This window comes from Chiloscyllium plagiosum, unplaced genomic scaffold (assembly GCF_037043375.1).
Source record: "Chiloscyllium plagiosum isolate Xiang-an unplaced genomic scaffold, Cpla_swu_hap1 HiC_scaffold_8, whole genome shotgun sequence".
In the NCBI taxonomy this organism is placed as follows: domain Eukaryota; kingdom Metazoa; phylum Chordata; class Chondrichthyes; order Orectolobiformes; family Hemiscylliidae; genus Chiloscyllium; species Chiloscyllium plagiosum.
In genome coordinates this window covers 108,639,844-108,665,334 of record NW_028270146.1, presented here as the reverse complement: position 1 = coordinate 108,665,334, position 25,491 = coordinate 108,639,844, and the positions used below count along the sequence as shown (strand labels likewise).

Sequence of the window (25,491 nt, the reverse complement as noted above, 5' to 3'; positions counted from 1 at the left end):
ATTTAGGAACCTTCCTTGGACACATTTGCAAAATTGCCCTCCGTCCAGGTCTTTTTATACTAGAGGTGGCCCAGTCAATACAGGGAATATTAAAATCTCCTCTATTATTCCTATAGTTATCTGCAATCTCTATACACAGCTACCTCTCTGGTATCTGTTGGGTCTACAACAGTCTACAATACAGTCCCAACAAAGTGACCACCCCCCTTCTTCTCTCTAACTTCTAACCATGTGGAATTTTAAATGAATATATGTTTTAAAATTGGAATTAACAGTCCATAAATAAGTATTGATAAAAATCCAAACAATTGACCTTCAGAGAAAGACAACAGTTAACTCTCATGTGGTCTGCACAACATACCCACAGCAAAGTGTTTGCCTTTCAATTACCCTGTGAAATGGGCGAGCCAGCAGCTTAGCTCAAGGGAAGCAGGGATGGGCAATAAAGGCTAGTCAGTCAGAGACACCCACATCCCATACCTGATTTTTTTTAAAAATCCATTCAGATTGTTCCACTGGAACTGTGCTGGAACCAATGTCCTGGCCAATCACGTTGGTAGATTTATGAACAGGGCTTTAAACTGACAGAGCGGATGCAGGGACAGGCTTCAGATAAAAGGAGCTTTCCAAATCCAAAGAGAAAACGTGAAGCATCAGAGCAGCATGGAAATGTGACTGAAGACAACAGAAAGGAACAGGATGGGACAAAGTTTAACTAAAACTGTAGATCAGCAAATCCATTTGTGACAGGAAATTGTGGGAACGAGTAAATTATGTTTTTTTATTAATGGACAAACTCTCTGCAACAAGGTAGATTGATTTGTGACACAGAGATAAAAGGGATTTAGACACCAGAGAGATGTGGTTACAGGGCGAACAAAAGGTGGGACATAAATATTCAATGGTTCACAACCTTGTGCAAACTCAGGCAAAATGGACGACGCTAACAATAATGGGTCAGAAAGGCATTACAGAGAAAGCATTTGGCATCAGATCATGAAGTAGGGTCAGTCTGAATGTAAATCCTGGCTACTACTTGCCAAGGACATAAGCAGCAGAACAGTTTTAGACCACCGAACAGCATTTCATGGCTCGTCACTGCAATAAATAGGAATCCTTTGGAATCTTTAATAAAGGCAAGATGAACGTTTAGTGAAACGTCAATATTCGCAAAGTCTGGGACAATCACACTGACAACAGTGATATTGGAAGAGGAGTTCAGAGAATTTCTTTCAGTGCTTCTTAGAATAACACATTGTGCAACTGGCTCGGGACGTAACTGTCTCAGAGCGACTGTTGTGTGATAAAACTTAGTGAATGAGTAATGTCACCTGGAGAGATCCACTGGGAAATTGTGATCAAGTGCAGTTTAAAGAAATATAAAGTTTTAAAGTGAATCACAGAATGGGCAAGCTACAACTAGAAACAAAAATAGCCAATTACATGAGTTTGAGAGGAGAACTGACCAAGATAAACAGGCTAACCAGACTGAAACATGTGTCTGTAAATGAACAGTGGAAACCATTTGAAGGAACAGTGTAAAACACTCAACAAAAGGATGTTCCATTGAAACAGACAAAAACTCAGCAAGAAATCCCCACCGGTCCCTCACTCAAGTAAAAACGATCATATTAGATTATGAGGCTGAGAAGATCACCACAAAGTACTTAAAATCCTGAAGTGAGAGAGAGTTTTAGAGTAAGTTTTAAAGGGATTGCAATGGGTCTGCTAGCAGGAGGAGGGCAATGGGAAGGGGAAACGTTGTCAAGGTTTATTGACACGATACGAACATGGAGAGGTGAAGGTGCTGGAGGTGGTGAGAGTGTAACAGAGAGTGGTCAGGGCCTGAACGCTGTTACAAAGCCAGTACGAATTGCTGCAGCTGGATGGGTTTGCAGAGGTAGGGAGGGACATATGTATTTTTATTTATTCATTCATGGGATGTGGGTGTCACTGCCTGGACCAGCATTCTTTGACCCCATGCTAATTACCCAGAGATTTCTTGGGCCCTGGTGGATAAATATAATACTTTGCTGGACAAAGGTGAAGTGCTGAATGACTGGAGGATCGCTAATGTGGTTCCTTTGTTCAAGAAGGGCAGCAGGGATAGGCCAGGTAATTACAGAGCAGATAGCCTGACAGCAGGGGCAGGGAAATTATTGGAAACAATTGTGAGGATGAATCAACACTTGCAAAGGTAAAGATCAACTCGGTTTAGTCATCACGGATTTGGCAGAGGAAGATACTGTCTGAGAATTCAGTTCAGTTTTTTCGAAATGGTGCTTAAGTATATTGATGAAGGCAGTGCAGATGATGTGGTTTACATGGACTTGAATAAGTCCTTTGACAAGATGCAAAATGGAAGGCTGGTCCAAAAGGACTGGGTTCCAAGGCAAGTTGGCAAATTGGATGCAAAATTGGTAGATAGAATACTTTCACCACAGAGATCTGTGCAGGAACCATTGAACATTATTAACTCGGATGTGAAAGCAGAAGGTATCATTAGTCGGTTTGCAGATGACATGAAAGGTGAGGGTGTTGTTCACAGTGAGGAGGATGGTCTCCGTCTGCAGTCCGATGTCGATCGGATGATAATCTAAGCAGAGTTTAGTTCTGATTAAAGTGAGGTAATACTCTGTGGGAGGTACGAGAAGCAAAGGACAGACATAATGAACGGTAGGTCCTTGCGGAATACTGAGGAATACAGGGACCTTGGTGGACAAATCCATAGATCCCTGAAGGTGTCAGCACAGGGAGACAGGGTGGGAAAGGCACCTCAACTGGGAGCGGGAGAAGGATCCACAACCTTATGGGGTGAATTGCTAGAGATGCTTGAGAGGATATAACCTAGTCTGGCAGGGTGTTGGCCGTAAGGCCAGAAAGAAGATTGGGGCTGGTACACGAGTTAAAGACAGCAATTTCAGCAGACAAGGCAGGCAAGAACATAGCATGGAATGGGGGAAAACTGATGATTAAACTGCATTTATTTCAATGCAAGGGGCCAGACAGCTAAGGAAGATGAACTCAAGGCATGGATTGTAACATGGGCCTGGGATATTATAGTTATTACAGAAACACAGCTGAGGGAGAAGCAGGACTGGCAACTCATTGTTTCAAGGTACAGATGCTACAGGAAGCATCGAAGGGTGAGCAAGAGAGGACGTGTGGTGGAGGGTTTTGATTGCATGAATCATCACAGCAGTACTTAGAGAGGATATTCCTGTGGGATCGCCCAGTGAAGCTACGTTAGTGGAATTAAGAAATAAGAATGGGTCATCACTTTGATACGATTGGACTGCTGACCCCGAATAATCTGTGGCAGACTGAGGAACAAATATGTCGGGACATCTTAAATATCAACCATAATAATAAGGCTGTTATGGTAGGGTTTTTGAACTTTCCAAACCTTGACTGGGACTGCCAGTGTTCAGCATTTGCAAGGGAGGAATTTGGTGATTGTCTTCCAGAAAACTCCCAATCAATATGTAAATGGCCTGAAAAGAGAAAGGGGCAAAACCTGACCTCCACTTGGGAATCAAGGTAGGGAAAGGGACTGAGATGTTAGTGGGAAAGCGTTTTGCCAAAGTGACCACAGTTCTAGTAGTTTGAAAATAGCTTTGGAAAAGGACAGGCCTGGTCCACAAGTGCAAGTTATAAAATGGAGCCTGACCAATCTTGATCGTATTAGCCAGGAACTTTCAAAATGTGATTGGGGAAAGGAATTATTTACAGGGAAAGGGAAGTTTGGCAAGTGAGAATATTTTAAAAGTGAGATAAACTGATCGACCAGCCCCCAACATGTTCCTGTTTGTGTGCAGGTCAATGCTGACAGCATTTGGAATCACTGGCTGTCTATTGGTCTATTGAGGGTTTGGTCAAGGAAAAGGGGGCACATGTCAGGTAGAGCCAGCTGGATCAAGGGAATCCAGGGATATACAGGGGCTGTAGGAATAAACTTTGAGTAGAAAACAGGAATGGAGAAAGGCTAAATGAAATAGCCTCAGCAGAGAAGGAAAGGGGAATCCAAAAGTGATTGTATCAGTATATTTAGAGTGCATCAGTAACTCAGGACAAATAGTGTCCATTAAAGATCAATGGGGCCATTGATATGTGGAACTGCAGGATATTTGCTAAGATCCTAAACAATTTTTTCACTCCAGAACTTACTGTGGAGAAAGACTGGGGAACTCAGGGAACAAGAGTAATACGTTAGACCACAATTGGAGTTCTCTGCAATTCCAGTCTCTCTGCTACGGGAAGGATGTTGTGAAACTTGAAAGGGCTTAGAAAAGATTAACAAGATATTCCCCGGGTTGTTGCTGAATAAGCTGAGGTTACTGTCACTGGAGAATCGGAGACGGAGGGATGACCTTATAGAGGTTTATATGAACATGAGCGGTATGGAGACGCTAAGCATTCAAGGCCTTTTCCCAGAAGTTGGGGAGTCCAAAACTAGAGGGCATAAGTTTAAGGTTCGAGGTGAATGGTTTACAGAGGGACTGAAGGGACAGCTTCTTCACATACATGGTGATGTGTGTATGGAATGAGCTGATAGAGAAAGTAATGGAGACTGATACAATTACAACATTTAAAAGGTATCTGGATGGGCATCTGAATAGTAAGGGTGTAGACATATATGGGCCAAATGCTGGAAAAGGGAATGGATTTATTTAGATCTTCTGGGAAGCCTGGACGAGTTGGGGACCGAAGGGTCTGTTTCTATGCTGTATATCTCTATGACTTGAAAAGAGTGCATGTTATTGAAGAGGTGGTCCTGGAGGTTTTAAAACAAAAAGCTATGGCAAGTCCCAGAACCTGATTAAGTGTATCGCAGGACACTGTGGGATGCTAGGGAAGAAATTGTAGAGCCCTAGCAAAGGTATGTGTACTACTGACAGCCATGTGTGATGGGCTGGCAGGCTGGAGGGTGGCATCATGGACAGTGAAGGAGGTTTTCTGAGATTACAAAGGGATCTTGATGAAGTGAGTGAATGGGCTGAAAAACTAGAGATGGAATTCAATCTTAATAAATACGAGGTAATGCATTTTGTAAAACAAACAAGGGTAGAGCTTATACAATTAATGTTCCGGCTTCGGTTAGTGTTTTAGAGCAGAGGGACCTCCGGGTTCAGGTACATAATTCTTGAAGCTTGCATCACAGGATGGATAAGACGGTGCTTGGTATGCCTGACTATTGCTCAGTCCATTGAGTGTAGGATTTGGGACGTCGTGTTGAGATTGTATAGACATTTGCGATGCCTGTTCTGCAATACTCTGTCCAGTTCTGGTCGCCCAGTTAACAGGGAAGATATTATTAAGCTGCAGGGCGTTCAGAAGAGATTTACCAGGATATTGCTGGATATGGAAGGCTTGAGTTCTGAAAAATGGCTGGATAGGCTGAGTCTTTTTTCACTGGAGCCTGGAGGTTGAGACATGATGCTATAAAGATTTATAAAAATAAATGAGGTATATAGATCAATTTAATGGTAGTTGCCTTTTCCTCAGGATGGGGGAGTCTCAAGAGGACGGGCCACATTTTTAAGGTTAGAAGAGAGAGATGTTCAAAAAAAAGATATGTGGCAATTTGCTACACAGAGGGTGGTTTGAGTGTGGAATGAACTTCCTGAGAAAGGGGTTGATGTGGGTACAATTACAACATTTAAAAGATATTTGGATAAACAGGTGAATAGGGAAGGGTTGGAGTGATATGGGCCATCTTCAGACAGCTGGGAAGAGCTTAGTTTTAGATTATGGTGGGTATCAACTGAAGGGTCAGTTTCCATGCTGCATGGCTCTATGACAAGAATATGGTTTTATTCCATTATTGAAGAAAGGATCAGGGCTGGGTCCACGGATGTGCATCATCTACAGAAACAATTTGGTTGAAAATATAGGAGTGATTGTGCAAAAGTTTGTTGATGATCAAATGAATGGTGTCGTGGGCAGTAAATACGGTTATCAAAGGGGATCGTGACCAACTGGGCCAGTGGACCAAGGAATGAAAGATGGAGTTTAATTCAGGTGTTGGATTTTTTTAAGACAAACCATGGAGGACTAACACAGATAATGGAAGGGCTCTGGCAGGGTTGTCCAACAGAGAGAGAGAGAGACAGAGAGAGAGAGATCAAGGTGTGCAAGTTACATTGTTTCTCGGAAGTGGCATCACAGGTGGACAGGGTGGGGAAATCGACATTTGGCACATTTGCCAACATTGGCCAGCACTTTGTTACATACGTTGGAGATATTTGTAACATTGTCCTAAATATTTCCCTTGGGCAGAGGAGGCCACGGAGTGACCCTAAGAATGGTGAACAGCCAAGGGTAGGTGAGTCCAAAACTAGAGGGTATAAACGGGAGGTGAGAGAGCAAAGATTTAAAGAGGGAGCTGAGGGGGAACATTATCCACAGAGGATGGTGCATAGATGGAACGGACTGCCAAGGGCACATGGGAGAAACAAGAACAATTACAGCATGGAAAAGACATTTGGGGAGGTATATTGAGAGGAGAAAGTTTGAAGAGATAAGGGCCAAACGCAGGCAAATAGGACTCGTTCAGTTTAGGTAACATGGGCGGCATTGAGGAGTTGGACCACAGGTTCTGTTTCCCTGCTATATCACTCTGCATCCAGTTACAGAGGATTACAGTACCGAAATAAAGCACGTTGTAGACACTGAAGCAAGTCACAGCGTTAGGGATGGTAGTCTGGAATGCAGTATGTTTCAAATATGTGGAGGGACTATCGGGAATGGAGCAGGTTACAGGGGCAATTACTGTTATATGAGTTAAAAATGACTGAAGACACTGGTGCACAAGCCATGCCATAGATACAGTGTTGCAGAGTAATGAGTCTTAGTACAGTATTCGAGGGAGAACACAGAACAGAAAGATCCCAGGCAGCATTCACAACCTCTCGTCGGAGGCCTGCTTTAACCTCTGTTGTCCTGATGCTCACTAAGACAGCGCAGGCCTGGATTGATAACTCTGAACTCCCAATGCTGTCTCAGTGCAACATAAGTTAAAGTAGATGTGGTGATTGAGCATGGCGTGTGTCTATACTGTGCTCCCCATCCAGTACTGTATCTATATCATGTCTTGTTAGCCAATGTTTGGAGCCCTCTCACTGCTCCCTGCTCTGTGCACTGTGAGTGATCTTACCTCACTGCAGGATTTATTGAAGGCTCCAGATCTCCCTGCCCTTTGTCTCTCTGGTTGACCAACCATCTTCAATGAGGTGATGGATGAGACACACAGCAATTGGGAAGTCTATTGAGTCAGTAACTTCCTGAGAACATTCAGGAGGCAGAGAAGTAGACAGAATGGTAAATTAGACTGATGCAGTGAGGGTTACACAAGGAGAATGGAAATGAGCCCCACAGATATCTGAAAAATCCCAAACTCCATCCCTGGCCTGTGCTGTTGCGTCTCTCTGGAGTGGAGAATTCTGTTGGCTCAGGATCTGGAGTAGCTGCGAGAGAGAGACACTGACAGAGGCAGCAATTAGACCCACACAGTGAGGGATACCACATGGAGAGATACTGAGTGATATCACCGGAGTGCTGGAAGACTTCAGGATCACACAATCATGTTGGAAGAATGGGTTGAGCTTCATGTGTCAGTGCTCAGGGATGAGCAACCAGTGAGCAGGTGAAGTGATGGCCTAGTAACATTATTGTTAGGGCATTTGTCCAAAATCACTGCTATTGTTCAGGGGAGGCAGGTTTGAATCCCATCATAAGATAAGGTGGAATTCAAAATCAATAGTTTTAAAAATAGTAATTAACAATCCATAAACAAATATGAAACCATTGCTGATGTACAAAAATCCCAATCCCTTATATTAGATTCCATACAGTGTGGAAACAGGGCTTTCAGCCCAAGAGTAACCCACTCAGACCCATCACCCTCGACCTAATACACCTAACATTATGGGCAATTTAGCATGGCCAATTCGCCTGACCTGGGCATCTTGGGACTGTGGGAGGAAACCAGAGCATCCGGAGGCAATTCATGCAGACACGGGGAGAATGTGCAAACTCCACACAGTTGCCCGCGGCTGGAATCGAACCTGGGACCCTGGTGCTGTGATACAGGAGTGTTAATCACTGAGCCACCGTGCCGCCCACTTGTCCTTTCGACAACAAGATTGATCATCTTCACGTGGTCTGCACGACATACACACAGCAAAGTGTTTGTCTCTTAATTGCCCTCTGAAATGGCCAAGCAAGCTACTCAGCTCATGGGCAGCTAGGGCTGGGCAAGAAAGGCTGGTCAGCCAGAGACACCCACATCCCCTACCTGATTTTAAAAAAAATCTAATAGGATTGTTCCACCGCAACCGTACTGGGACCAGTGTCCTGGCCAATCATGTCAGTAGGTTTATGGGCAGGGCTTTAAACTGACAGAGAGGATGCAGGGACAGGGTCCAGGTGAAAGGAGCTTTCCAAATCCAAAGAGAAAAGGTGAAGCATCGGAACAGTATGGGGATGTGGCTGAAGGCAATCAGAAAGGAACAGGATGGGACAGCGATTAACTAAAACTGTACATCAGGGAATAGGTTTGTGACAGGAAATTGTGGGAGAGAGTAAGTTATGTTTTTTTTGAATGGACGAAGTCTGAACAATAAGGCAGATGGATGTGTGACACTGAGATAGAAGAGGTTTAGACACCAGAGAGATATGGTTACAGGGTGAACAAAAGGTGGACATAAATATTCAATGAATCACAATCTTGCGGAAACTCAGGCAAAATGGGTAACACTAAGAAAGGCATGACAGAGAAAGCATTTGGTCTTAGATCATGAAGTAGAGTCAGTCTGAATGTAAATTCTGGCTACGACTTGCCAAGGACACAAGCAGTAGAACAGTTTTAGCCACCAAACAGCATTCCGTTGCTCATCACTGCATTACACAGGAACGCATTGGAATTTTTTTAACTAACACATTGTGATAATTTTGGGAAACATCAATATTCATAAAATCTGGGACAGTCACACTGGCAAGAGTGATATTGGAAGAGGAGTTCAGAGAATTAGTTTTCAGTGTTTCTTTGAATAACAAATTGTGCGACTGGCGAGGGACGTAACTATCTCAGAGCGACCGTTGTGTGATGAAACGTAGTGAATGAGTAATGTCACCTGGAGAGATCCTCTGGGAAATTGTGATAAAGTGCAGTTTAAAGAAATATAAAGTTTTAAAGTGAATCACAGAAAGGACAAGCTACAACTAGAAACAAAAACAGCCAATTACATGGGTTTGAGAGGAGAACTGACCAAGGTCAACAGGCTAAACAGACTGAAATATGTGTCTGTAAATGAACAGTGGAAAACATCTGAAGGAGCAGTATAAAACACTCAACAAAAGGACATTCCACTGAAACAGACAAATCCTCAGCAGGAAATCCCCATCGGTCCCTCCCTCAAGTAAAAAGGATCATATTAGATTAACGGGCTTAGAGGATCACCAAAAAGTACTTAAAATTCTGAAGTGAGGGAATGTTTTGGGAGTAAGTTTTAAAGGGATTTCAAAGGGTCTGCTCGCAGGAGGAGGCCAGGTGGAAGAGGGAATAATTGTCAAGGTTTTATGTCACAAAAGGAACCGGGAGAGCTGAAGGTGCTGGAGGTGGTGAGAGTGTTACAGAGAGTGACCAGGGCCTGAACGGTGTTACAAAGCCAGTACGGATTGCTGCAGCTGGAGGGGTTTGCAGAGGTAGGGAGGGATACATGTATTTTTATTTATTCATTCATGGGATAAGGGTGTCACTGATTGGACCAACATTCTTTGCCCCATTGCTAATTACCCAGTGTATAGCACAGAGTCAGCCATATTGCTGTGGGTCTGGTGTCACGTGCAGGCCAGACCAGGTTAGAATGTCAGATGTTCTTCTCTAAAGGACGCAAGTGAACCAGATGAGTACTTCCTACTGGTCAACAATGCTTTTATGGTGGCCTCACCAATGTCTTGTACAGATACAACATGACATCCCAACTCTTACTCTAAATGCTCTGCCCAAAGAAGGTAACCATCCCAAACACCTGCTTCACCAACCTGTCCACCTGTGATACCACTTTCAGAGAAGTGTGTACCTGCATCCCTGGGTCTCTGACTGACACTACCCAGGGCCCGAACATTAACTGTACAAGTCCCACCCTGGTTAGTTTCACCAAAATGGAACACTTCACATTATCTAATTAAACTCCATCTGCTATTCTTCACCTACTATCCCAGTGTACTATTCGTCCTGTTGTATCACAGATAACTTTCTTCACTGTCCACTTTACCAACAATTTCAGTGTCACTCAAAAATCTTAGTTACCACAAAACCAATATTCCCATCCAAACCATTTATCCAAATGACAAACAACAGTGGACCCACTCCACCGCTGGTCACATGCCTCCAGTCAGAAAAACAACATGTCTCCCATCACCCTCTATCTCCTATCATCAAGCCCAATTTTGTATCCAGTTCACTAGCTCCTCCTGAATGCCATATCCTTTTACATTGATCTGAGCTTATTACCCAGTTTACCATACAGAACGTAGAACACAGAACAGTACAGCACAAGACCCTTCGGCCATGATGCCATGCTATTTTTTACCCGACTGTAAGATCAAACTACCTTACATAACCTTCATTTTACTATCATCCATGTGCCTATCCAAGAGTCTCTTAAATGTCCGCTCCACCCACCCACCACTCTCTGTGTAAAGAACCTACATCTGAAATCTCCCCTTACCCATCCTCCAATCACCTTAAAATTATGCCCCCTTGTACCATGCATGCCATGGGATAAAGAGGACTCTCACTATTCACTCTATCTATGCCTCACACCATCTTGTTAACCTCTACCAAGTCTCCCCTCACCCTTCTTCACTCCAATGAGAAAAGCCTTAGCTCCCTCAACCTTTCTTCATAAGACATGCTCTCCAGTCCAGGCAGTATCCTGGTAAATCTCCTCTTTACCCTCTCTAAAGCTTCCACATCCTTCCTGTAACAAAGGGGACCAAAACTGAACACAATATTCTAATAGGGGTCTAAACAGGGCTCTATAGACCTGCAGCATAACCTCATGGCTTTAAAACCCCCAGCTAATGAAAGCCAATACAACATATTTCTTCTAAACAACACTATCAGCATGGGTGGTAAATTTGACGTATCCGTGTTCATGAAATCCAAGATCCATCTGTTCCTCCACACTATTCAGTATTCTGTGTTTACCCCTGTATTCTGCATTCAAGTCTCACCTTCCAAAATGCAGCACTTCACACTTTTCCAGATTTGACTTCATCTGCCACTTCTCAGCCCAGCTCTACATCCTGTCAATGTCCCATTGCAACCTCCAACAGACATCCACACTATTCACCACTCCACCAACCTTCGTGTCATTGGCAAACTTACTTACCCAGTCTTCCACTCACACATCCAAGTCATCCAGAAATCACAAAGAGCAGAGACTTTTTGACCTCTCCCTGCAGAAAACCCTCTGGTCACCGAGCTCCAGGCTGAATGATTTCCATCTGTCATCACCCTCTCTCTTCTATGGGCCAGGAATTCTGTATCCAGACAGGCAGGTTTCCATGTATCCCATACTCTGTACTTTCTAAATGAGCCACAAATGTTTTGTCACATTCTCAAAGGATTCAATAAGATTTGTGAGACATGACCTGTCCCTTACAAAGCCAAGCTGACTTTCTATAATCAAACTATGGTTTTCCAAGGAATCATAAATCCTGGCTCCTCGAGTCCTCTCCAATAATCTGCACATCACAGACAGAAGACTGACAGGTCTGTGATTCCCAGGAATATCTCTATTCCCTTTCTTGAACAACGCATGCCTGATTCACCTAACCAGCACATCTTTGGGCTGTGGATGGAAACCGGAGCACCTGTCGGAAACCCACACAGACACAGAGAGCATGTGCAAACACCACACAGATAGTCGCCTGGGGCTGGAATCGAAATCGCATCCCTGGTGCTGTGAGGCAGCAGTTCTAACCACTGAGCCACCGTGCTGGCCCATGTAATTCTCTAGATCCCTGCTTCTGATCCTTGGATCCTCAACGTTAAGTTATTTTCCTTCTTCCTCTTGACTAGATGTCCTACATCGCTTGGAACCTTGTCAAATGCTTTGCTGAATTTCATGTAGACAACATTGGCTGCTCTGCCTTCATCTATTTCTTGGCCAACTCCTCAAAGAGTCAATCCAGTGTGTGAAGCCCGGTTTCCCACTCACAAAGCCATGCTGACTATCTCTAATCAGCCCTTGCCTTTCCAAATATATGTCGCTCCTTTCTCTCAGAATCTCCTCCAACAACCTCCCCAGCACTGGGATCACGGGGCTGTAATTTCCTGGTGTTTCCCTGCAGCCCTTTAGTGATGGAATAGCATTAGCCACCCTCCAGTCTTCCGGTACCTCACTGTGTCTGTTGATAATATAAATATCTCTGTTAGGGACACTGCAATCTCTTCCCTAGCTTCCCAAAATATTCAAGGATAGACCTAATGAGCTACTGAGGATTGAGCTACCTTTATTTGTTTTAAGATTCCAGCACTTTTTCTTCTCTGTTGTGGATTCTTTCCAAGACATCACTATTTATTTCCCCAAGTTCCTGACCTTCTATGTCTTTCTCCACAGTAAATTCTGACAAGATTGTTTTGTCTAATATCTCAACCACATCCTGATAGTTAAGATGCCTGTTGTCTACCAAGTTACTCCTTAACCCAAACTGAAACTTGTGTAAAGGTTTCTGAAAATTAAAATAAACCATATCCTCGGTACAACCACTCCTCCACCCGTATCTATTCTGCCATTTATATTCACACGAATAAAAATACAATCCAACAGGCTCAAAAACACATTGTCTTTTTATTAATTGCGTTTCTGAGGGTCCAGTTATTGTTTATTGACATATCCTTTCTAATACATTCCAGCTCCCGACCTACTGTCAGGCTAACGAACACTGTTTGGTTTCAGACTGGCAGCAGAAGAGGTTATGGAAGTTCTTGTTTATCAATCTGAAAAAGGTAGCTTAGAGGTTCAACAGGTAATAGAGGCTTTGGAAATAGGGAGGGTCGTGGGGACTGAAGGATATTATGGAGATAGGGAGTGCTTGGGGACTGTATGAGATTATGGACATAGAGAATGCAGTGGTGACTGAAGAACATTATGGAGATAGGGAGTGTTGTGGGGCCTGAAAGAGGCCAAAGTGGTCTGGAGGTCTGTTGGGACTGAAGTAGGTTGCACAGATCAGGAGGATCATGGGGATTAAAGGAGGTTGCTCTGAACGGGAGGGACGTCGGGTCTGGATGAGACTATGGAGGTAAGGAGGGTCGTAGGGCCTTTTGGAGGTTATGGAGTTAGGGATGTTTGTGGGGAATGATTCAGGTTTCATGGACAGGAAAATCTTGAGGACTGAAGGAGTTTATGGAGATAGGGAGGGCTGTGGGAACTGAAGGGGCTTACACACGTAGGGAGGACTGTGGGGACATGAGGGAGGTTATGGAGATAGTACGTTTATAGAGAAGAACAGGAACGAAGTGCAGGTATCGACCATTTAACCACAGAGTCGGTCCCACCATTCAATATGATCACGACTGATCATCTAACCCAGGTAAAAACAATGACTGCAGATGCTGGAAACCAGATTCTGGATCAGTGGTGCTGGAAGAGCACAGCAATTCAGGCAGCATCCGAGGACAGGCAAAATCGACGTTTCGGGCAAAAGCCCATCATCAGGAATGAAGGGCTTTTGCCCGAAACGTCGATTTTGCCTATCCTCGGATGCTGCCTGAATTGCTGTGCTCTTCCAGCACCACTGATCATCTAACCCAGTAGAGTATTCCTGCTTTCACACCTTACTCTGATATTATAGTGACCACTGGCATTTAGTGATGCAGCGGGCTGTAGTAACTGGGACGGGGGTGTGTCTTACTGAGAATAGGAGGGTTGTGGAAGCTGGAACAGGTGACAGGTGCAGGGAAGGTTTTAGGAATGGGAGGACTTTACATGGATTTGAAGGAATGCAGGGATGGGATGTGGTAACAATCACAGGAAGGATTTTGGGAGCTCGATCTGAGACGGGTACAGCTGAGAACAGAAGTGAGTCAAACAGTCAGGGCAGGCAGGGACAAGGTAGGACTAATAAATTAAACTGCATTTATTTCAATGCAAGGCACCTAACAGGGAAGGCAGATGAACTCAGGGCATGGTTAGGAACATGGGACTGGGATATCATAGCAATTACAGAAACATGGCTCAGGGATGGGCAGGACTGGTAGCTTAATGTTCCAGGATACAAATGCTACAGGAAGGATAGAAAGGGAGGCAACAGAGGAGGGGGAGTGGCATTTTTGATAAGGGATAGTATTACAGCTGTGTTGAGGGAGGCTATTCCCAGAAATACATCCAGGGAAGTTATTTAGGTGGAACTGAGAAATAAGAAAGGGATGATCACCTTATTGAGATTGTATTGTTGACCCCCCAATAGTCAGAGGGAAATTGAGAAACAAACTTGTAAGGAGATCTCAGCTATATGTAAGAATAATAGGGTAGGTATGGTAGGGGATTTTAACTTTCCAAACATCGACTGGGACTGCCATAATGTTAAAGGTTTAGACGGAGAGGAATTTCTTAAGTGTGTACAAGACAATTTTCTGATTCAGTATGTGGATGTACCTACTAGAGAAGATGCAAAACTTGGCCTACTCTTGGGAAATAAGGCAGGGCAAGTGACTGAGCTGTCAGTGGGAGAGCACTTCGGGGCCAGCGACCATAATTCTATTTGTTTTAAAATAGTGATGGAAAAGGATAGACCAGATCTAAAAGTTGAAGTGCTAAATTGGAGAAAGGCCACTTTTATGGTATTAGGCAAGAACAACACGGTGGCACAGTGGTTAGCACTGCTGCCTCACACCGCAAGAGACCCAGGTTCAATTCCCGCCTCAGGCGACTGGCTGTGTGGAGTTTGCACATTCTCCCCGTGTCTGGGTGGGTTTCCTCCAGGTGCTCCAGTTTCGTCCCACAGCTTAGGTGAACTGGCCACGCTAAATTGCCCGTAGTGTTAGGTGCAGAGGTAAATGTAGGGGAATGGGTCTGGGTCGGTGGGGACTTGTTGGGCCGAAGGGCCTGTTTCCAAACTGTAAGTAATCTAAACTTTCGAAAGCTGACTGAAGGCAGATGTTCGCAGGTAAAGGGACGGCTGGAAAATGTGAAGCCTTCAGAAATGAGATAACAAGAATCCAGAGAAAGTATATTCCTGTCAGGGTGAAAGGGAAGGCTGGTAGGTATATAGAATGCTAGGTGACTAAAGAAATTGAGGGATTGGTTCAGAAAAAGAAGGAAACATACGTCAGGTATAGACAGGATAGATCGAGTGAATCCTTGGCAGAGAAAAATAAAGTAGGAGTATACTTAAGAGGGAAATCAGGAGGGCAAAACGGGGACATGAGATAGCTTTGGCAAATAGAATTAAGGGCAATTGAGAGGGTTTTCACAAATATATTAAGGACAAAAGGGTAACTAGGGAGAGAATAGGTCCCCTCAAAGATCAGCAAGGCAGCCTTTGTGTGGAGCCACAGAAAATGGGGGAGATACTAAATGAACATTTTGCATCAGTATTTACTGTGGAAAAGGATTTGGAAGATATAGACTGTAGGGAAATAGATGGTGACATCTTGCAAAATGTCCAGATTACAGAGGAGGAAGTGCTGGATGTCTTGAAATGGTTAAAGGTAGATAAGTCCCTAGGACCTGATCAGCTGTACCCGAGAACTCTGTGGGAAGCTAGACAAGTGATTGCTGGGCCTCGTGCTGAGATATTTGTATCATCGATAGTCACAGGTGAGGTGCCGGAAGACTGGAGGTTGGCAAACATGGTGCCATATGTTTAAGAAGGACGGTAAAGACAAGCCAGGGAACTATAGACGGGTGAGCCTTACCTCAGCGGTGGGCAAGTTGTTGGAGGGAATCCTGAGGGACAGGATGTACGTGTATTTGGAAAGGCAAGGACTGATTAGGGATAGTCAACATGGCTTTGTGCGTGGGAAATCATGTCTCAAAAACTTGATATAGTTTTTTGAAGAAATAACAAAGAAGATTGATGAGGGCAGAGCAGTAGATGTGATCTATATGGACTTCAGTAAGGCGTTCGACAAGGTTCCCCATGGGAGACTGGTTAGCAAGGTTCGATCTCATGGAATACAGGGAGAAGTTGCCATTTGGATACAGAACTGGCTCAAAGGTAGAAGACAGAGGGTGGTGGTGGAGGGTTGTTTTTTCAGACTGGAGGTCTGTGACCAGTGGAGTGCCACAAGGATCGGTGCTGGGCCCTCTACTTTTTGTCATTAACATAAAAGATTTGGATGCGAGCATAAGAGGTACAGTTAGTAAGTTTGCAGATTACACCAAAATTGCAGTACATTTCAAATATGTGAAGGGGCTATCGGGAAGCGAGGAGGTTACAGAAATAGGAATTGTTATAGGAATTAAAAATTATTAAAGACACTGGACCACAAGACATGCCATAGATACAGTGTTGCAGAGTAGTGAGTCTCAGTACAACAGAACTTACGTTAGGGGTGGTGATTGAGCCTGGGGTGTGTGTGTGTACTGTGCTCCCCCTCCAGCACTGTATTAATGTCATGTCTTGTGAAGAGGGCTACCTCAGGTTAAAACTGGATCTGGACCAGATGGGCCAATGGGCTGAGAAGTGGCAGATGAAGTTTATTTCAGATAAATGCGAGGTGTTGCATTTTGGGAAAGCAAATCTTAGCAGAACTTATAATACTTAATGGTAAGGTCCTAGTGAGTGTTACTGAAGAAAGAGACCTTGGAGTGCAGGTTTATAGCTCCTTGAATGTGAATTCACAGGTAGATAGGATAGTGAAGAAGGTGTTTGATATGCTTTCCTTTGTTGGTCAGAGTATTGAGTACAAGAGTTGGGAGGTCATGTTGCAGCTCTACAGGACGCTGGTTAGGCCACTGTTGGAATATTGCGTGACATTCTGGTCTCCTTATCGGAAAGATGTTGTGAAACTTGAAAGTGTTCAGAAAAGATTTACAAAGATGTTGCCAGGGTTGGAGGATTTGAGCTACAGGGAGAGGCTGAACAGGCTGGGGTTGTTTTCCCTGGAACGTCGGAGGCTGAGGGGTGACCTTACAGAGGTTTACAAAATTATGAGGGACATGAATAGCATAAATAGACAAAGTTTTTATTCCCTGTGGTCAGGGAGTCCAGACTATCCCAATAAAATAGCTTAGTCCTCCCTGAGTACTGGTAGCAGTGCTCCTGATGCGGTCTCCTCTCCATTAGCGAGACTGGACGCCTCCCAGCAGAGCGCTTTAGGGAACATCTCTGGGACAACCACACCAATCAACCCCACCGACCTGTGTCCCAACATTTCAACTCTCCCTCCCACTCTGCTGAGGACGTGCAGTTCCTGGGCTTCCTCCACCGCCGCATCCTCACCACCCGTGCCTGGAGAAAGAACGCCTCATCTTCCACCTCGGAACACTTCAACCCCAGGGCATCAATGTGGATTTCACCAATTTCCTCATTTCCCCTTCCCCCATCTCACCCCACCTCCAGCCTTCCTTCTCAGCACTGCCCTCATGACCTGTCCTACCGGCCTATCTCCCTTTCCACATATCCACTCCACCCTCATCTCTGACCTATTACCTTTATCCCCACCCCCATTCACCTACTGTACTCTATGCTATTTTCTCCCCATTCCCCACCCCCCTCTCATTTATCTCTCCATCCTGCAGGCTCCCGGCCTCTATTCCTGATGAAAGGCTTTTGCCCGAATCGTCGATTTTCCTGCTTCTCGGATGCTGCCTGGCCTGCCGTGCTTTTCCAGCACCACTCTAATCTAGACTCTGGTTTCCAGCATCTGCAGTCCTTGTTTTTTACTTATTGGAGGAGGAGACTACCGAGATAAGGCATGTTGCAGATACTGAAGCAAGTTACAGGGATAGGGATGGTAGACTGGAATGCAGTACATTTCAAATATGTGAAGGGGCTATCGGGAAGCGAGGAGGTTACAGAAATAGGAATTGTTATAGGAATTAAAAATTATTAAAGACACTGGACCACAAGACATGCCATAGATACAGTGTTGCAGAGTAGTGAGTCTCAGTACAACAGAACTTACATTAGGGGTGGTGACTGACCCTGGGGTGTGTGTGTGCACGGTGCTCCCCCTCCAGCACTGTATCAATGTCATGTCTTGTTCACAGATGTTTGGAACCCTCTCATTGCTCTTTGCTCTGTGCACTGTGGGTGACCTTACCTCACTACAGGATTTATTGAAGGCTCCAGATCACCTTTCCCTTTGTCTCTCTCTGGCAGACCAACTGTGTTCAATGTGGTGATGGACAATCTACCACGCAGCTGGGAAGGCTATTGAGTCAGGACCTTCCTGAGTAACTACAGGAGACAGAGAAATAGACAGAATGGAAAATTAAACAGATGCAGTGAGGGTTACACATGGAGAATGGGACTGAGTCCCACAGAGACCTGTAAAATGGAGCGATATTAAGTAATAGTCCCAGATTTTTGGAAGATGTCAGGATCACACAGTCATATTGGAAGAATGGGTTTAGCTTCATGATGCTCTGGTATCAGTGCTCAGGGATGAGCAGCCAGTGAGCAGGTGAAGTAATGGGATAGCGGTATTATTGCGAGAGAATGTATCCAAAACCTCAGCTAATGTTCAGGGGAGGCAGGTTTGAATCTCACCATCTGAAATGGAGACATTTGAAATCAATAATTTTAAAAATAATAATTAACAATCCACAAATTAGTATGAGACCAGTGCTGATGTACAACAAATCCAAACACTTGTCCTTTAGAGAAGGACATCTGCCCATCCAGACGTGGTCTGCACGACATCCCCACAGAAAAGTGATTGCCTCTCAATGACCCTCTGAAATGGCCGAGCAAGTTACTCAGCTCAAGAGCAGCTAGGGCTGGGCAAGAAAGGCTGGTCAGCCAGAGACACACACATCCCAGACCTGATTTACAACAATAATCCATTCGGATGGTCCCACTGGAACCGTGCTGGGACCAGGGTCCTGGCCGATCATGTCGGTAGGTTTATGGACAGGGTTTGAAACTGACAGAGAGGATGCAGGGACAGGGTTCAGGTGAAAGGAGCTTTCCAAATCCAAAGGGAAAAGGTGAAGCAATGGAACAGCATGGGAATGTGGCTGAAGACAAGCAGAAAGGAACAGGATGGGACAAAGTTTAACTAAAATTGTACATCAGCAAATAGATTTGTGACAGAAAATTGTGGGAAAGAGTAAGTTCTGTTTTTTTTTTCAAATGGACAACGTCGCTGTCACAAATCCATCTACCTTATTACAAAGCGATAAAAGAGATTTAGACAGCTGGGAGACATGGATACAGCGTGAACAAAAATATTCAGTGGTTCACAATCTTGCGGAGACTCAGGCAAAATGGGTAACACTAACAATAATGGATTCCAAAGGCATTACAGAGAAAGCATTTGGTCGCAGATCATGAAGTAGAGTCAGTCTGAATGTAAATACTGGCTACTACTTGCCAAGGACACGAGCAGCAGAATAGTTTTAGCCAACGAACAGTATTGCATGACTCATCACTGCATTAAACAGGAACTCATTGGAATTATATTAACAAAGGCATTATGATAATTTTGGAAACTTTAATATTCGTATAATCGGGGTCAATCACACGGACAGCATTGATATTCGAAGAGGAGTTCGGTTAATTTTTTTTCAGTGTTTCTTTGAAAAACACATTGTGCAACTGGCTAGGGACATAAATATCACAGAGCGACCGTGTGATGAAACTTAGTGAATGAGTAACGTCACCTGCAGAGATCCTTCGGGAAATTGTTATAAAGTGCAGTTTAAATAAATATAAAGTTTTAAAGTGAATCACAGAAAGGACAAACTACAACTACAAACAAAAATAGCCAATTACATGAATTTGAGAGAACTGACCAAGGTAAACAGGCTAAACAGACTGAAACATGTGTCAGTAAATGAACAGTGGAAAACATTTAATGGAATAGTATAAAACACTCAACAAAAGGATATTCCATTGAAACGGTAAAAACCTCAGCAAGAAATCCCCACTGGTCCCTCACTCAGGAAAAAAGGGATCATACTAGATTATGAGGCTGAGAAGATCACCACAAAATACTTAAATCCTGAAGTGAGAGAGTGCTTTAGGTGTAAATGTTAAATGGATTTCAAAGGGTCTGCAAGAAGGAGAATGGCAGTGGGAAGGGGAATGATTGTCAAGGTTTAATGACACAATAGGAACAGGGAGAGGTGAAGCTGCTGGAGGTGGTGAGAGTGTTACAGAGAGTGGTCAGGGTCTGAACGGTGTTACAAAGCCAGTACAGATTGCTGCAGGTGGAGGTGTTTGCAGAGGGAGGGAGGGACATATGTATTTTTATTTATTCATTCATGGGATGTGAGTGTCATTGCCTGGACTAACATTCTTTGACCCCACTGGTAATTATCCAGAGGGCAGCTCAGATCAGCCATATTGCTGTGGGTCTGGAGTCACATGACGTCCAGACCAGGTTAGAATGTCAGATGTCCTTCCCTAACTGAGGCAAGTGAACCAGGTGAGTTCTTCCTACTGAACAACAATGTTTTTATGATAGCCTCACCAATGTCTTTTACAGATACACCATGACATCCGAACTCCTCCTCTCAATGCTCTCCTAATGAAGGTAACCATCCCAAACGCCTGCTTCACCAGCCTGTCTACCTGTGACACCACATTCAAAGAATTGTGTACCTGCATCCCTGGGTCACTGACTGACAACACTACCCAGGGCCTGAATATTAACTGTACAAGTCTCACCCTGGTTGTTTCACCAAAATGGAACACTTCACCTTTATCTAATTAAACTCCATCTGCTATTCTTCAGCCCACTATCCCAGCAGGACTGTTCATCCTGTTGTATCATAGATAATCTTCTTCACTGTCCACTTTACCAACAATGTCAGTGACACCCAAGAAGCTTACTTATCGGAAACCAATACTCCCATCCAAACCATTTATCCAAATGACAAACAACAGTGAACCCACTACACCGCAGTTTCCATGCCTCCAGTCAGAAAAACATGTCTCCCACCACCCTCTGTCTCCTACCATCAAGTAATTTTTGTATCCAGTTCACTAGCTCCTCCTGAATGTCATATCCTTTTACACTGATCTGAGCTTATTACCCAGTTTACCAGACAGAACGTAGAACACAGAACAGTTCAGCCCAAGACTCTTCGGCCATGATGCTATGACAACTTTTTATCCGACTGTAAGATCAAACTAACTTACATACCCTTCGTTTTACTACTCTCCATGTGTCTGTCTAAGAGTCTATTAAATGTCCCAAATGTGTCTTATTTTACTACCACCATTAGCAGTCCATTCAACCACCTACCATTCTCTATCCTCTTATCCATCCTCCAATCACCTTAAAATTATACCCCCTTGTAACAGCCATTTATGCCATAGGAGGAAAAGTCTCTGACTATTCACTCACTCTGTGCCTCTCATCATCTTGTTCACCTCTACCAAGTCACCCCACCTACTTCTTCACTCCAATGAGCAAAGCCTTAGCTCCCTCAACCTTTCTCCATAAGAAATGCCCTCCATTCCAGGCAGCATCCTGGAAAATCTCCTGTGTACGCTCTCTAAATCTTGCACATCCTTCCTGTAAACAGGGGACCAGAACTGAACACAATATTCCAATTGTAGTCTCACCGGGATGCTATAAAAATGCAAAAAAACCTCATGGCTCTTAAAATCGATCCCCTTGCTAAGGAAAGCCAACACAACATATGCCTTTTTAACAACCCCATCAACGTGTGTGGCAACTTGAGGGATCTATGGACACGGACCCCACAATCTCACTGTTCCTCCACACTGCCAAGTATTCTGCCTTTCACCCTGTATTCTGTATTCAAATTCGACCTTCCAGAATGAATCACTTCACACTTTTCCAGATTGAACTCCATCTGCCACTTCCAGCCCAGCTCTGCATCCTGTCAATGTCCCATTGCAACCTACAACAGCCGTCCACGTTCCCCACCACTCCACCAACCTTGGTGTGTTTGGCAAACTTACTAACCCACTCTCCAACATCCACATCCAAGTCATTTATAAAAATCACAGAGAACAGGGTCCCAGAGCCGATTGTTACAGAACACCACTGGTCACTGAGCCCCAGGCTCAATACTGTCCATCTGCTGCCACCCTCTGTCTTCTCTGGGCCATCCGATCCTGTATCCAGACAGATAGATTTCCCTGTATCCCAATCATCCTTCTTTTCTGAATGAAACATCAATGTATTCTGTCATATCCTCAAAGAATTCAATAAGGTTTGTGAGGCATGACCTACCCCTCACAAACCCATGCTGACTGTCTCTAATTTAACTATGGTTTTCCAAGTAGTCATAAATCCTGTCTTTAGAGTCCTCGCCAATAATCTGCACTTCACAGACATTAGACTAAATCTGTAATTCCCCGTAATATGGTCCAGACTCTACATATCTTCCCTCCTCTGCCATGTTCCCCAGAAGGGCACTGGAGGGTGGTGGGGGTTACGGAGATAGGGAGGCATATCAGGACACGAGAATTTTGCAGACATTATGAGGGTTGCCGTGCCAAAAGGAGGCTTAAGTAATTGTGAGGTTTCATGGTGATGAAGGCATTTGAGGAGGGAGGGAGGATTGTAGGGAAATGAGAGGTTTCACAGTTTAGGTGCTTTGTTAGGACTGCAAGTGGTTACTGAGTTGGGAAGGGTGTAAGCATTGGTGGATATTACATAAACATGTGGTTTTGGTTGCAATGCAGGAAGAGGATTCAGGAAGCTGGAGAGTATGGGGTCTGAACAAGGTTACACAAATGGGAAGAGTTGGCAGGAGTGGGGGTGGTTACAGAGACAGCAATGGTCTGATCTGGAGCAGAGGACCCAGATTGGGAGGGATGTGGGGACTGGAGGTGGTTTCACAGGGAGGGAGGACCATAGACCCACAGGAGGTTACATAAATGTGGAGAGCTGTAGGGCTGACGGGCTCATGGAGATGGGAATGTTGGGAGGGATAGAGAAGTTTACAGGGATAAGGATGTTTGTAGGACATGGCTGGATCACAGACAGAGAGTGTTTTAGGGAGCTGAGCAGATTACAGAGATAAAGAGGTTTGTATCGACTGGAAGAACAAACAGAGATATGCAGGGTAGTCGTGACTGAAGATGTTTATAGACATAGGAAGGCTTAGGTTCTGGGGGTTATGGAGGCTGTGGAATCTGGAATTTTCAGAGATTGGGATAACAATTTTGGTCAGAGACAGTTTCACAGATAAGGGAGCATAGCACAAACAGGAGGAAGTTGTAGGGGAGGGTGACGTTTAAACAGATAGTGGTGTAAGAGCTGGACAAGGTTATGAAGATGGGTAGATGGTGGAGACACAGGAGGAGCTTACATTGACATGGGGGTGATAGTGACAGGAGGGTGTTAAATAGATAGTGGGTTTTGTAGGGACTGGATTGGGAGAGGCACAGGCATGGAATGAGTTCGACAGATCAGGAATACTGCAGAGACCTGAGAGGATTACACTGATAGGGATGGTGGTCGGGTCTCCACAGACTGTTTAGGGAATGGAAGAGATTTGGTAGACAGGGAGGGATGTAAGAGCTGCAGGAGCTTATGGAGAGTTGAAGAGTTGGAGCAATTTGCAGAGGTAGGTTTCTCAGACAGGAGTAGGTTATAGATAGTGAGGGTTGTGTGGTCTGAGTAAGTCAAAAAGAGGAGGGTTTTCGCATCTGGAAGAGGTTACACTGACAGGGACAGTTGAAGAGACTGAAGCAAAAATGCATGGAGAAGGTTACACAGATAGGGAGGTGAGTAGGGACTGAAGGTGAATACACAGACATGGAGGGTTGTATTGTTAGACGGAGCTGAGAGGTACAGGGACTGGTGTAGGGATTTACACAGATAGAGAAGGTTGTGTTTTTAGAGAAGGTTACACTGATACAGACAGTGTTAGGGAGTGTTTAGTGGACGACAGAGGAGCTCAGAGAGAATGTATTATGGGGAGTAGAGGAGATTACAGACACAGAGATGGCTGTCGGGTTGAAAAGAGCTTCTACAGATCCTCGGTGCTGTAAGGCTGGAGGGAGATTATAACAGTGAGTGTTGCCAAGACTTAATTACTTCACTGATATAGAGCAGGTCTCAGCACATAACTGTTAAAGGGAAGTTGAGACAGTCCAGATGAGCTTTCAGAGATACAAATGTTTATGGGAGTTTCAAGAAGGAACAATGATTGGGAGTGCTGTACCAAATGGTAATAGTTATAGGGAGGGTTCTAAACGCAGGAAGAGGTGACAGACATATCGATCTTTGTAAGGACTGGAGACTCTTACATAGGCAAGGAGTGTTTTAGAGTCTGGAGGAGATTACAGTGTTCAAGAGAATATTGGGGATAAGGCCAGGTGTAAGAGACGGGGATGGTTGACAGGGCTGGACAATAACCTGAACAGAATCGCCATCGTGTGGAGCCAGGCCATTCGGCCCAACCAGTCCATTCCAAACCTCTGAAGAGCATCCTACCCAGACCCACCCCTCGACCTGTACATTAAACCCTGCATTTCTCGTGGTGAACTTACTTAAACCACACATTCCTGAATACCACAGTCAATTTATGATGGCCAATTCACTGATGGTGCAAATTTTGGACGGACACACACACACAGCAAGGGAGCGACACGCAAACACACACAGTGAGGGGGATACCCGCAGACACACAGCGAGGGAAAAACATGCACACACACACACAGAGCGAGGGAAGGACATGCATACACACACAGTGAGGGGGATACACGCTGACACACAGCGAGGGAAGGACATGCGCACACACACACAGTGAGGGGGATGCACGCTGACACACAGCGAGGAAGCGACACACACACGCAGCGAGGGGGGACACGTGCACACACAGCGAAGGAGGGACACGCGCAAACACACAGCGAGGGAGGGACACGCACACACAAACAGCGAGGGAGGGACACGCACACACAAACAGCGAGGGAGGGACACGCACACACACAGCGAGGGAGGGACACGCGCACACACACACACACAGCGAGGGAGGGACACGCACACACGCACACACACACAGCGAGGGAGGGACACGCGCACACACACAGCGAGGGAGGGACACGCGCACACACACACACACAGCGAGGGAGGGACACGCACACACACACACAGCGAGGGAGGGACACGCACACACACACAGCGAGGGAGGGACACGCACACACACACAGCGAGGGAGGGACACGCACACACACACAGCGAGGGAGGGACACGCACACACACACACACAGCGAGGGAGGGACACGCACGCACACACACACAGCGAGGGAGGGACACGCACACACACACAGCGAGGGAGGGACACGCACACACACACAGTGAGGGAGGGACAC

General features: G+C 44.9%; 1 long non-coding RNA gene across 1 annotated transcript in view; it reads right to left on the bottom strand.

Moving 5' to 3' along the window:
* The window catches only part of LOC148149488 (uncharacterized), a 92,566-nt gene that overhangs the window by 46,661 nt on the left and 20,414 nt on the right, over positions 1–25,491 (bottom strand). Inside the window, exon 2 of the long non-coding RNA XR_015757784.1 lies at positions 18,287–18,423. This is a non-coding gene — a long non-coding RNA (uncharacterized LOC148149488). The remainder of the gene's footprint in view (positions 1–18,286; positions 18,424–25,491) is intronic.